Genomic DNA, 14,280 nt, shown 5'->3' with positions numbered 1-14,280 from the left:
GGGGAACATAATCAGCGAGAACATAATGGTGGCATGCACCAAATGCCGAGGCTGATGGCCAAGCTGAAGAAACAGCACCTGAAACAAAAGAGGGACATGTTGATGGTTTATAACCAAGTTAAAAAGTTGCCATAGAGGCATGTTTGTTATTTTGTTAATAAATATTTTTGGGGTTCTGACTGCATTCTTTCATATTGTTCTGTGTTAGCATATATTCTGTCTGTCCTGATCATATTGCGCTTAGTGTAGACCGTACCCTCCACTGTTACCATAACCTGCTTCTGTTGTCTGTCCTGTTCCGTATGATTTTGCACTAGGACTCAAGGGGCCTTCCTGCAACCTGATAAATTTAAATCTATATATAAAAAAGGATGTATGTGTGTGTGTGTATGTATGTTTGTGTGTATGTTCTGCAAAAACTCAAAAACGCAACCATCAAATTCAATGAAATTTGGTATACACATCCCTTGCTACCTGGAAAGAAATAATGCGGGGGTCTCAGCTCTCTAGGACGTACCGTTCCCGAAATATTCCCAAAATATCACCTGCACAAGCCTGCCTCCAGCCTTTAACTTAAATCCTAACTGTCAACTGACTGGCGTTCACAGATAAAGGGCCGGTCACCGTGAAATTCACTGTTAAAAGGGCGACCATTGCTAAAGTCACTATTATTTAATATAAATTGGCAATAAATAAATACCCGAGCAACACTGGGTCCACAGCTAGTTTATGTATTAAATAACAATATCAAACATACGAAGGCAAACGATTAAACGTAATACAATATTTATTTACAAATAGAAAGTATGTAAAATATGAAAAAAAAGCCTCTAAGGCAAACTTTAGAGTTCTTTCTGGATCTCCAGCAACTCCTTATTATGGATCTTCCTCTGCTCCTCCAGCTTCCTGTATTCAGCATCCAGCTGACGCTGATGCTTCTGTAAGCGAGCTTGAAGTAGCTCTATTTTATTTTGTTGGGCTGTTACAGTCAGCATTGCATTAGCTTCAGATTTTCGATGCTCAAGGAGCCTTCTTTTAAGTTTTCGAAAAACTGTTAGGATAAAAAAAAAATTACAATGACTTTCAATTATGATGAAGGCAGTTAGTGGTTTGTGTGGAGTTTTTGTTACAGTACTGTCCATTTACAGAACAAATTTTATTTTATTACATTTTTGAAAATTATATAGTTGGTCATTTAGTATTTCAATATAGTATAATGTTATTTAGTGGGTTAATTAATGCAAGTTCATTAGAATAGTAATAGTATTTAGTTAGTTTCTTTGAGATGAAAGAAGAATCTAAACTTTTGTGTTGCTAAGCATTTGTGTTGCCCATGGTCAATGTGAATAACACATGAAAGTTCTCATCTTAAAATATAACTTCTAATACAAAAGAGCTATAAGATTTTTTTAATGCAAATTGAAGACAAAAATTTGTTAAAAGGGATTTTGGACACACTACAAGATCTAAATAGTCTTCTATAGACATAGTCGTGGCACCAGGTCTCTGAGATGCCATAAATTTAAAGACAATAATACGTACTCAGCCCCTTATCTGTAAGATAATAACAGACTTATTATGATGGTCTTTGATATGTTTGTATCTTATATTTCAAATGCCCATTAATTCCGCCATGTCTCCCTTCTTACTGTATATACGACAGATGAAGGGACTGGTGAGTTCTTGGAACCCCTGTAATCACAGAATGTTAAGAATTTAGACAATCAACTCATAAATCATAACAAAGGAAAATAAAATAAAAAAATATCCTATATGGAGGGATCTGCATGGGATTCTGATTATCCACACAGTGGATTTGCCTCATTATGAGTTTATATTAGATGACAAAAAAAGTGTTACAGATGGGTAAAACTGGCCTAAGTTAAAAAGTAGTATGACATGACAGAGGTTATTTGATAGTATTATGTTGGTTATATTATATTTTTGGGCTGTCATCATTAAACTGTCTGCCCAGCCGCATTTTAAATATCTGCTGTCCATCTTCACTCACAGTTGATTTTGTTGTCATGGTCACTTTATTAATAGAAGGAGGGGTAAAGTCCCTTGCAGATAGGTGGCGAGATGACTAGATTTCTATATGCTATTTAGGCACTGTTTAGCGCCGTTCTATTCAGCGGTTAAAGGGAGTCTGTCATGTAAAATCCTCATTTTACTCCACTAACATACTGATCTCCCTTACCTTACCCCTATTACAATATTACCTTTCAGATAGCATTTAATTTGTGGTTTAAGAGGTTAATTTACTGGGTGGAATGTGTGTGTGTGTGTGTGTGTGTGTGTATATATATATATTTGGATATAGTTTGGACACACCTTCTCATTCAAAGAGTTTTCTTTATTTTCATGACTATGAAAATTGTAGATTCACACTGAAGACATCAAAACTATGAATTAACACGTGGAATTATATACATAACAAAAAAGTGGGAAACAACTGAAAATATGTCATATTCTACAGGGAGTGCAGAATTATTAGGCAAATGAGTATTTTGACCACATCATCCTCTTTATGCATGTTGTCTTACTCCAAGCTGTATAGGCTCGAAAGCCTACTACCAATTAAGCATATTAGGTGATGTGCATCTCTGTAATGAGAAGGGGTGTGGTCTAATGACATCAACACCCTATATCAGGTGTGCATAATTATTAGGCAACTTCCTTTCCTTTGGCAAAATGGGTCAAAAGAAGGACTTGACAGGCTCAGAAAAGTCAAAAATAGTGAGATATCTTGCAGAGGGATGCAGCACTCTTAAAATTGCAAAGCTTCTGAAGCGTGATCATCGAACAATCAAGCGTTTCATTCAAAATAGTCAACAGGGTCGCAAGAAGCGTGTGGAAAAACCAAGGTGCAAAATAACTGCCCATGAACTAAGAAAAGTCAAGCGTGCAGCTGCCAAGATGCCACTTGCCACCAGTTTGGCCATATTTCAGAGCTGCAACATCACTGGAGTGCCCAAAAGCACAAGGTGTGCAATACTCAGAGACATGGCCAAGGTAAGAAAGGCTGAAAGACAACCACCACTGAACAAGACACACAAGCTGAAACGTCAAGACTGGGCCAAGAAATATCTCAAGACTTATTTTTCAAAGGTTTTATGGACTGATGAAATGAGAGTGAGTCTTGATGGGCCAGATGGATGGGCCCGTGGCTGGATTGGTAAAGGGCAGAGAGCTCCAGTCCGACTCAGACGCCAGCAAGGTGGAGGTGGAGTACTGGTTTGGGCTGGTATCATCAAAGATGAGCTTGTGGGGCCTTTTCGGGTTGAGGATGGAGTCAAGCTCAACTCCCAGTCCTACTGCCAGTTTCTGGAAGACATCTTCTTCAAGCAGTGCTACAGGAAGAAGTCTGCATCCTTCAAGAAAAACATGATTTTCATGCAGGACAATGCTCCATCACACGCGTCCAAGTAGTCCACAGCGTGTCTGGCAAGAAAGGGTATAAAAGAAGAAAATCTAATGACATGGCCTCCTTGTTCACCAGATCTGAACCCCATTGAGAACCTGTGGTCCATCATCAAATGTGAGATTTACAAGGAGGGAAAACAGTACACCTCTCTGAACAGTGTCTGGGAGGCTGTGGTTGCTGCTGCACGCAATGTTGATGGTGAACAGATCAAAACACTGACAGAATCCATGGATGGAAGGCTTTTGAGTGTCCTTGCAAAGAAAGGTGGCTATATTGGTCACTGATTTGTTTTTGTTTTGTTTTTGAATGTCAGAAATGTATATTTGTGAATGTTGAGATGTTATATTGGTTTCACTGGTAAAAATAAATCATTGAAATGGGTATATATTTGTTTTTTGTTAAGTTGCCTAATAATTATGCACAGTAATAGTCACCTGCACACACAGATATCCCCCTAAAATAGCTAAAACTAAAAACAAACTAAAAACTACTTCCAAAAATATTCCGCTTTGATATTAATGAGTTTTTTGGGTTCATTGAGAACATGGTTGTTGTTCAATAATAAAATTAATCCTCAAAAATACAACTTGCCTAATAATTCTGCACTCCCTGTAGGTTCTTCAAAGTAGCCACCTTTTGCTTTGATTACTGCTTGTCACGAGGGTGTCAAGAGCCACGCCTTACTCCGTTGTACCCGGGGTCAGGAAGTCGCAGCGGTTGGCTGCACGCTCTATGTAAGATAGGGATGTTTCCTTATTGTAGCTTTCTGGGTTTGCTTTGCAAACCCTTTTGGCTCACTCAGGGATCCGTAGCTCCTTCTCTCAGCTGTTCCTTGTCCAGCACTCCCAATCCTCCTTATATTCCCCTCTCACACTTCTCTGGTTGCCAGATATAGAGCTTCCTGCCTGGACATCTATTCTGACCCACTGGAGATGTGTTGCTGCGTTCTCTGATTGTTGCTTTAGAACGCTACCCTCCGGATCCCTGTTGGACCTTTGTGGACAGTTGTTGTCGTCCACCTGGGTGTTTGTGTTTGTCTGTCCTCTCCCTGGTGTTTCCCTCTTAGTGCAGTGGTGAGGACTAGCGATACCACCAGCCCGTTCATTATCTAGGGTTCATTTCAGGGAAAGCCAGGGTTTAGGCACGTGATCGCCGCACGGGTGAGGAACCCGTCTAGGGACGTCAGGGCAGTCAGGTGCCAGCCGCGAGGAGAGTTAGGGGTCACCACCTTTCCCTCTCCCTTGGGCAGGACTTTCCCTTTTTCCTCCCTGTGCGTGTTGCCGGTCATTACATTATATCTGGCCCTTATTTTTGTGTAGGTAAAAAAATAAAAAATATTTTTTTTTCTTTTACCTACTTAGAATCCAGTATGGATCAAATTGCTGCTCTGTCCGAACAATTTCATGGCCTGTCTTTGGAGGTGGCAGGATTGAAGGCGTCGGTTCTCCAGCAACGGCAGCAATTACAACAGACCGCAAGCCCAGCGGTTGCTACTGGTAACCAGGTTGTTGCGGAACCCAAGGTCCCTCTCCCTGACAGATTTTCTGGGGGAAGGGACAAGTTTTTGACTTTCCGTGAGGCCTGTAAATTATACTTTAAACTGCGCCCTTACTCCTCTGGTAATGAAGAACAGCGGGTGGGTGTGGTTATTTCCCCGCTGCAGGGGGACCCACAGTCCTGGGCGTTCTCTTTACCTACTGATTCTCAGGCGTTTCAGTCAGTGGATGAGTTTTTCGGGGCCTTGGGTCTCATATATGACGACCCTGACCGAGTCGCACTGGCTGAATCAAAATTACGGAGACTCCTACAAGGAGAGCGGCCGGGAGAGGAGTATTGCTCTGACTTCCGTAGGTGGGCTACGGATACCCAATGGAACGACCCGGCTTTCAGGAGTCAGTTCTGCTCTGGGTTATCCGAAAGGGTTAAGGATGTGCTTGCATTGTATGAGACCCCCTTTTCCCTTGATGCAGTTATGTCCCTTTCTATCCGTATAGATAGACACCTTAGGGACAGGTTGAAAAAACCGGAGCCATTGGTAACCCCTCCCAAGCAGCAGTTAGTCTGTACGGACTTAGACGAGCCTATGCAGCTAGGAGGAACTACTCGTCAGGTCCATCCTCCTGTGGTTCGCCGTAGGCGTGTTTTTTTTTTTTTTGAGGGAAGAAGGGTCATTTCATTAATGTCTGTCCTTCTTTCCTCAGAAACAAAAAAACGTTGGAAAACTACTAACCCCAGGCTGTGTGGAGGATGTCAGCCGGGGGGTATATGTTTCCTCCATACGTACATCACAATTTGTGTTGCCAGCGGTTATTGTTTCTGGTGATAAGACAGAGACTATTTCTTTCTTTCTAGACAGTGGAGCAGGGGTAAATTTGATAGATGCCCATTTTGTCCGCACTATGGGTTTGTCTCTCTGTATTCTACAGAGACCTATTCCCATGTTTGCTATTGATTCTGCTCCTCTGTCTCAGAGAAATCTCACCCACATTGTTCATAATTTACACCTTCGGGTAAAATCCTTTACTGACATAACTAGGAAGGGGACAGATTTTTCTAAATGGTCTGACGCCGCTAAATAAGAGGTTTACCTCAGCACCTGTACTAGTCCAACCTGATGTCTCTCAGCCTTTTATTGTTGAAGTCGATGCATCAGAGGTGGGAGTGGGGGCTGTACTGTCTCAGGGTCCGTCTCCTGGCAAATGGCGTCCTTGTGCTTTCTTTTCTAAAAAACTATCTGCAGCAGAACAGAACTACGATATTGGCAATAGGGAACTGTTAGCTATTAAACTTGCGTTTGAGGAGTGGCGTCACTTCTTAGAGGGGGGCAGTCCACCCCGTCACTGTGTTTACGGACCACAAAAATCTGCTGTACCTCGAATCAGCTAAGCGTCTCACCCCTAGACAGGCTAGGTGGTCGCTATTTTTTACCAGGTTTAACTTTGTGATTACCTATCGTCCTGGGGCAAAAAAAACCAAGGCTGATGCACTATCTTGTAGTTTCCCTGGAGGGGGTAATGTGAGTGATCCGGAGCCGGTCATTACACTGCTTTGCACACTCTTGGCATTTTCTTGATGAGCTTCAAGAGGTAGTCATCTGAAATGGTCTTCCAACAGTCTTGAAGGACTTCCCAGGATGCTTTGCACTTGTTGGCCTTTTTGCCTTCACTCTGCGGTCCAGCTCACCCCAAACCATCTTGATTGGGTTCAGATCCGGTGACTGTGGGGCCAGGTCATCTGGCGCAGCACCCCATCACTCTCCTTCATGGTCAAATAGCCCTTACACAGCCTTAAAGTAATCATGGCCACTCGTTTTTCTTTACTTAGCTGCTATTTTCTTGCTATAATACAAATTCTAACAGTCTATTCAGTAGGACTATCAGCTGTGTATCCACCTGACTTCTCCAAAACGCATCTGATGGTCTCAACCCCATTTATAAGGCAAGAAATCCCGCTTATTAAACCTGACAGGGCACACCTGTGAAGTGAAAACCAATTCAGGTGACTACCTCTTGAAGCTCATCAAGAGAATGCCAAGAGTGTGCAAAGCAGTAATCAAAGCAAAAGGTGGCTTCTTTGAAGAACCTAGAATATGACATATTTTCAGTTGTTTCACACTTTTTTGTTATGTATATAATTCCACATGTGTTAATTCATAGTTTTGATGCCTTCAGTGTGAATCTACAATTTTTATAGTCATGAAAATAAAGAAAACTCTTTGAGTGAGAAGGTGTGTCCAAACTTTTGGTCTGTACTGTATATATATGTATGTGTATGTGTGTGTATATATATATATATATATATATATATATATATATATATAGTAGAAAGGCACAAGGGACTATAATAGATGGAATATATGTGTCACCAAGGATCCTGGCCTCGGTGAAGTAGGAGACACTAGTGCATATGTCCGTAGCAGTTGCTGACGGACACTTTGGTAGTTACATAGCTGTGAAAAGCTAATGCGGGATGGCTCTTATTGGGAGTAGTCATAGATTGGGCGGGTGACTTCTCCACACAATCCAGGCCAGGTTTTGAATGGCTTACAAAACTCAGCCAGCAGGGTCAGGTGGGGATGATTACATGGCTGACGGTGGAGCTCTGGATGGCTGGGTGTTTGTGTTTGGAACTGAGTGAAAGACCAGAGGGTCTCTGCTTGGATACAGAGGACAATGCAAGATACTCTGTGGGATTTACGGTACTGTGCCTTACTTGTGTAATTGTTTTTTCTTTAAGTGTCGGCTGGAGTAAGCCGATTAATGCTGCCTGTTGATTGTTTGTGCGCCAACAATAAAGGACACTTGTTATTTTAAGATTTCCCTGGAAAAATGCTTCTGTGTATTTATCTGAAGGCTACCATTTGGGAATCCCTACAATATATATATACTAATCAATGACCCGGCGATGCTTGCATATTTATTCATAGCAATTTAATATTAAATAACAGTGAATTTCACAGTGACTGGCCCTTTAATGTTGAGTTTCACGGTGAACGCCCCTTTAACAGTGACTGACGGTGACCGGCCCTTTAACAGTGATTTTCACGATGACCGGCCCTTTAAAAGTGAGTTTCACGGTGACCGCCCCTTTAATGTTGAATTTCACGGTGACCGGCCCTTTAATGTTGAGTTTCACTGTGATCGGCCCTTTAAAAGTGAGTTTCACGGTGGCCGGCCCTTTAACCACTTAAGGACCACAGGTTTATAACCCCCTAGTGACCAGGCCCTTTTTTACAAATCGGCACTCTACGACTTTAGCGGTTTATTGCTCGGTCATGCAACTTACCACCCAAAAGCATTTTACCTCCTTTTCTTCTCACTAATAGAGCTTTCATTTGGTGGTATTTCATTGCTGCTGACATTTTTACTTTTTTTGTTATTAATCGAAATTTAACGATTTTTTTTGCAAAAAATGACATTTTTCACTTTCAGTTGTAAAATTTTGCAAAAAAAGACATCCATATATAAATTTTAAGCTACATTTATTGTTCTACGTCTTTGATTTAAAAAAAAAATGTTTGGGTAAAAAAAAAATGGTTTGGGTAAAAGTTAGAGCGTTTACAAACTATGGTACAAAAATGTGAATTTTCCGCGTTTTGAAGCAGCTCTGACTTTCTGAGCACCTGTCATGTTTCCTGAGGTTCTACAATGCCCAGACAGTAGAAACCCCCCACAAATGACCCCATTTCGGAAAGTAGACACCCTAAGGTAATCACTGATGGGCATAGTAAGTTCATAGAACTTTTTATTTTTTGTCACAAGTTAGCGGAAAATGATGATTGATTAACTTGTGACAAAAAATAAAAACTTCCATGAACTCACTATGCCCATCACAAAATACATTGGGGGTCTTCTTTCCAAAATGGGGTCACTTGTGGGGTAGTTATACTGCCCTGGCATTCTAGGGGCCCAAATGTGTGGTAAGTAGTTTGAAATCAAAATCTGTAAAAAATTGACCTGTGAAACCTGTGCTCTTTGGAATGTGAGCCCCTTTGCCCACCTAGGCTGCAAAAAAGTGTCACACATCTGGTATCGCCGTACTCAGGAGAAGTTGGGGAATGTGTTTTGGGGTGTCATTTTACATATACCCATGCTGGGTGAGAGAAATATCTCTGCAAAAGACAACTTTTCCCATTTTTTTTAACCAAAATATTTATCTCACCCAGCATGGGTATATGTAAAATGGCACCCCAAAACACATTGCCCAACTTCTCCTGAGTACGGCGATACCACATGTGTGACAATTTTTTGCAGCCTAGATGCGCAAAGGGGCCCAAATTCCTTTTAGGAGGGCATTTTTTGACATTTGGATCCCAGACTTCTTCTCACGCTTTAGGGCCCCTAAAATGCCAGGGCAGTATAAATACCCCACATGTCACCCCATTTTGGAAAGAAGACACCCCAAGGTATTCAATGAGGGGCATGGCGAGTTCATCCAAAAAAAATTTTTGGGCACAAGTTAGCGGAAATTGATATATTTTTTTTCTCACAAAGTCTCCCTTTCCGCTAACTTGGGACAAAAATGTCAATCTTTCATGGACTCAATATGCCCCTCACGGAATACCTTGGGGTGTCTTCTTTCCGAAATGGGGTCACATGTGGGGTATTTATACTGCCCTGGATTTTAGGGGCCCTAAAGCGTGAGAAGTCTGGAATATAAATGTCTAAAAAATGTTACGCATTTGGATTCCGTGAGGGGTATGGTGAGTTCATGTGAAATTTTATTTTTTGACACAAGTTAGTGGAATATGAGACTTTGTAAGAAAAAAATATATATATATATTTCCGCTAACTTGGGCCAAAAAAATGTCTGAATGGAGCCTTACAGGGGGGTGATCAATGACAGGGGGGTGATCAGGGAGTGTATATGGGGTGATCACCCCCCTGTAACTGATCACCCCTCTGTCATTGATCACCCCCCTGAAAGGCTCCATTCAGACGTTCATATGTTTTTTACGGATCCGCGGATACATGGATCGGATCCGCAAAGCACATACGGACGTCTGAATGGAGCTTTACAGGGGGGTGATCAATGACAGGGGGATGATCAATGACAGGGGGTGATCAGGGAGTGTATATGGGGTGATCAGCCCCCTGTCATTGATCACCCTCCTGTAAGGCTCCATTCAGACGTCTGTATGCGTTTTGCGGATCCGATCCATGGATGCGTGGATCCGTAAAACACATACGGACATCTGAATGGAGCCTTACAGGGGGTTATCAATGACAGGGGGGTGATCAATGACAGGGGGGTGATCAGGGAGTCTATATGGGGTGATCAGGGGTTCATAAGGGTTTAATAAGTGACGGGGGGTGTAGTGTAGTGGTGGTTGATGCTACTTTACACAGCTACCTGTGTCCTCTGGTGGTCGATCCAAACAAAAGGGACCACCAGAGGACCAGGTAGCAGGTAAATTAGACGCTGTTATCAAAACAGCGTCTAATATACCTGTTAGGGGTTAAAAAAAATTGCATCTCCAGCCTGCCAGTGAACGTTCGCCGCTGGCCGGCTGGAGATCCACTCGCTTACTTTCCGTTCCTGTGAACGCGCGCGCCTGTGTGCGTGCGTTCACAGGAAATCTCGGCTCACGCGAGATTACGCCAATCGGCGTTAGTGTGACCTGGGAGAGCCGCCGCAATGACGCCTTTTGGCGTTAGCGTGGCGGCAGGTGGTTAAAAGTGACTGGCGGTGACCGGCCCTTTAACAGTGATTTTCATGGTGACCGGCCCTTCAAAAGTGAGTTTCACAGTGATCGGCCCTTTAACTGTGAACTCCACAGCACCCGTCAGTTTGCAGTTGGGATTTAAGTGAAAGGCTGGCAGGCTTGTATTGGCTAATGCAGTTCATTGTTTTATATATATATCTCGGGAACGGTACGTCCTACAGAGCTGAGACTCCTGCAAGATTTTATTCCAGGTAGCAAGGAATGCGTATACCAAGAATCATTGAAATCGATTGTTGCGTTTTTGAGGAACATACATAAATATATATATATATATATATATATTCTTGAATCCCATGCAAATTACGTGGGGGATGTATGTAATGGTCGGAGACTTTGACCTGAATACTGAATCATGTTTGCAGGTTATGTAGATATAATAAAAAAAAACGATATATATTTATGTGTGTGAAATGTATGAAATCATCCAGTGACATCATACATCAGTACCGCGCTAGTATAACAATAAATATACAATCTCAGCGAGGTAGAGATGTATGATGTAACCGGAAGATTTTGTACATGTCACAACAGGTATTAAGTAATCATTTAAAAAGGGATGAAATACGGATGTAGTAGAGTCAACACACATGCTTTATGAGACGTGTTATGTAAACTTAATGCAATTAAATGTGTTACGCTATTTTTTAAAATGGCTTTTGTTTCAAGATTAAGAATGAATAAATTGTAAAGGTTGTGTGTTAACCATACTACATCTGTACGGATTAGCAGCATTACTAAATATATACATTACAGAGTGTTGTAGAGAGAGATACAAAATTCATGTAAGCATTGTACCTGGGCATAATCGCTGACTATATTCTTTCACAAGATCAGGGTGAAGGCGCTTTAGGTCGCAAAACTTCTTTTGTAGGGCTCACTTCTTGTACCTTTTCCCGTGCTTTAAATAAAGCTCGGTCCGGACAGACGTTATGATCCCTTCTTTTTCTTTGTGTTTCCGGGTCAGATGATATCCCCGCTCCAGAAAGCGCTGAAGGATAAAGATGAAAGCATATAATCCCCATTGTTTTATTATACAAATATAAAAAAAATATCCTCAACAAATATGCAAAAAAGAAGTAATGTCTTTGAAGGGGAAATATTAGATTTAATGTTACGGTTATAAGATCGGATTGTATTGCGATTGTATGTCTGTGAGGTCTGAGCAATCAGATATTAGCCAGCTAAGCTGTGATGTACCTGTCTAGTGAACGGTACGGTATGGGGTGTAAAGTTGTTTTGCATCCCCGTGGTGCACCCTGGGTAACGCTAAATAAACAAGCAAATACTTTGGGTCCAACAAAAAATAACTCATGGACATAAAATTAAATCTATATATATATTGTGTGTATGGTATATAGTGTGTGGTATATATTGTATGGCAGGAAAACGGACGTGCTATGTGCATGTGATAGATATATATCTGTTGTCCATGCATACATGCTACTGACATGGTGCTGCGAAGTAACAAGAATACTTAGTGCATCAATCTGTAATATCTACTAGGGTCCATTCACACGTCCGCACCCGTTCCGCAATTTTGCGGAATGGGTGCGGACCCATTCATTTTCTATGGGCCCGGACGTGAAGCGGAGAGCACACTATGTGCTCTCCGCTTCCGCATTTGCGGAGCGCGGCCCCGAACTTCCAGTCCGCAGCTCCGCAAAAGATAGAACATGTCCTATTCTGGTCCACAGCTGCGGACAAGAATAGGCATTTCTATAGCGGGTGCTGGCCGGGTGTGTTGCGGATCCGCAACACACCACGGACGTGCGAATGGACCCTTATTGGGGGGGGAGAAAAATAAAAGTATCAATGTAGTTCTTATTGGCATATACGAATATTTTGCAACAGTCGATCGACATATGAATAATTTATACATTGTTCGAGTGTTGCAAAATATTGTTCTGGCATGCAATATATAATAAAATACAGTACGGTAATACAATATTACTTACAGTTAGAATAACTTTTTCTTCATCCTCATTAAAAGTTTTTCGCACCATTTTCTCGATAAGATTTTATTTTCGGAAGACAATCCACTAGTAGTAACCAAAGTGAAACCGAAACCAGGTCATGTGACGCGATTACGTCAGACTATCGCGTTGTTTCCGATTTTCGGGTAAAAATCGAGAATTTGAATTTAAATCGATTGATTCCATCCGTGACCCTAGTTCTTTCTATATTGCGAATATTCGAGAGAAAAAAATCGTTATTTTGAAAAAAAATAAATTTCAACTAGTACATATGTTCGACATACTCCTCCACGACAAGCGTCCTCGTCACCATAGGAACAACTGTGAGTTAGAATATACCATCGGATCTGAGTTTTCACGATCGCAGGAAAAACTCAGATCCAATGGTATATTATATAACCCACAGCCGTTCCCATGGTGACGGGACGCTTGTCGGGGAGCAGTATGCGGATTAAGTGAAATAACAGTACACATCGAAAAAAAGATTATTCAAAATAACGAATATATTCGCTATATTGCTATAACTTCTTTTATTAGAATATTACGAATAGTCTAAAAAACTAAGTTATAGCAATAATTATACTCTTTATTTGAATTTTACGAAATATTCGTAATATTGCTCTAACTTCATCTTTTAGAATATTCGTAATATTCTAAAAGACAAAGTTAGAGAAATATAACAAATATTTGTAAAATAAACATATAGACTGTAATTTAGCTAATATAGTGCTATAGTAATTTTTTTAATAGTGTACATATTTTCCAAAACTGAAGTTTAGAAGAGGCAAAAAAATTAGACTAATAAAAAGAAAAGATTATAGCACTATATTAGCTAAATTACAGTCTATATGTGTATTTTACGAATATTCGTAATATTGCTCTAACTTCGTCTTTTAGAATATTCGTAATATTCTAAAAAACGAAGTTAGAGCAATATTATGAATATTCTTAAAATACACATATTAGCCTAGCCATAGGAACGTTGCCTTATACTGTCAATAGAAAAATCGCAATACACGAATAATTAAATTGTATATTATTCTCGATAAATGAAATAATGACGAATATTCGATTCCGACGAATATAATACGAATATTCAATCGAATATTCGCAAAATATCGCAAAATCGAATATGGCACCTCCTGCTCATCACTAACCAACACCTGGGTCACCAAGCATCTCCACAATGTCCCACGCAAGCGTTCAGCTCTCCATATCCCAAACGCTGGAGAGGAAGAGGAAGTACACCCCTACCCACCTGCGATCACTAGCCCTAATTTCTAGCATTTCTAAATTACTGGCTTTTGAAATGCTGTAATTCCGTCTGGTGGAGACAGATAGTTTTAAAGGCCTTATGGCGGTGGCTGTCCCACAGTACGTTGTGCCCAGCCTCCACTACTTTTCCAGGCGAGCCATCCCTTCCCTGCACAACCAAGTAGGGGACAAAATCAGGTGTGCACTGCGCAACGCCATCTGTGGCAAGGTGCACCTCACTATGGATACGTGGACCAGTAAGCACGGTAAGGGACATTATACACTCACCTAAAGAATTTTTAGCAACACCTGTTCTATTTCTCATTAATGCGATTATCTAGTCAATAGAGTTGAGCGGACACCTGGATGTTCGGGTTCGAGAAGTTCGGCCGAACTTCCCG

General features: G+C 41.2%; 1 long non-coding RNA gene across 1 annotated transcript; it reads right to left on the bottom strand.

Moving 5' to 3' along the window:
* Nucleotides 1–795: 795 nt before the first annotated feature.
* On the bottom strand, nt 796–12,823 carry LOC122946471. The gene is made up of 4 exons (XR_006391242.1): nt 12,608–12,823; nt 11,448–11,640; nt 1,543–1,692; nt 796–1,051 (listed from the first exon to the last, which is right to left on the bottom strand). It is a non-coding gene; the product is annotated as an uncharacterized LOC122946471 (long non-coding RNA).
* Nucleotides 12,824–14,280: the final 1,457 nt, after the last annotated feature.

Source organism: Bufo gargarizans, chromosome 1 (genome assembly GCF_014858855.1).
Source record: "Bufo gargarizans isolate SCDJY-AF-19 chromosome 1, ASM1485885v1, whole genome shotgun sequence".
Lineage (NCBI taxonomy): Eukaryota > Metazoa > Chordata > Amphibia > Anura > Bufonidae > Bufo > Bufo gargarizans.
This window is presented reverse-complemented; position numbering and strand designations above follow the sequence as displayed.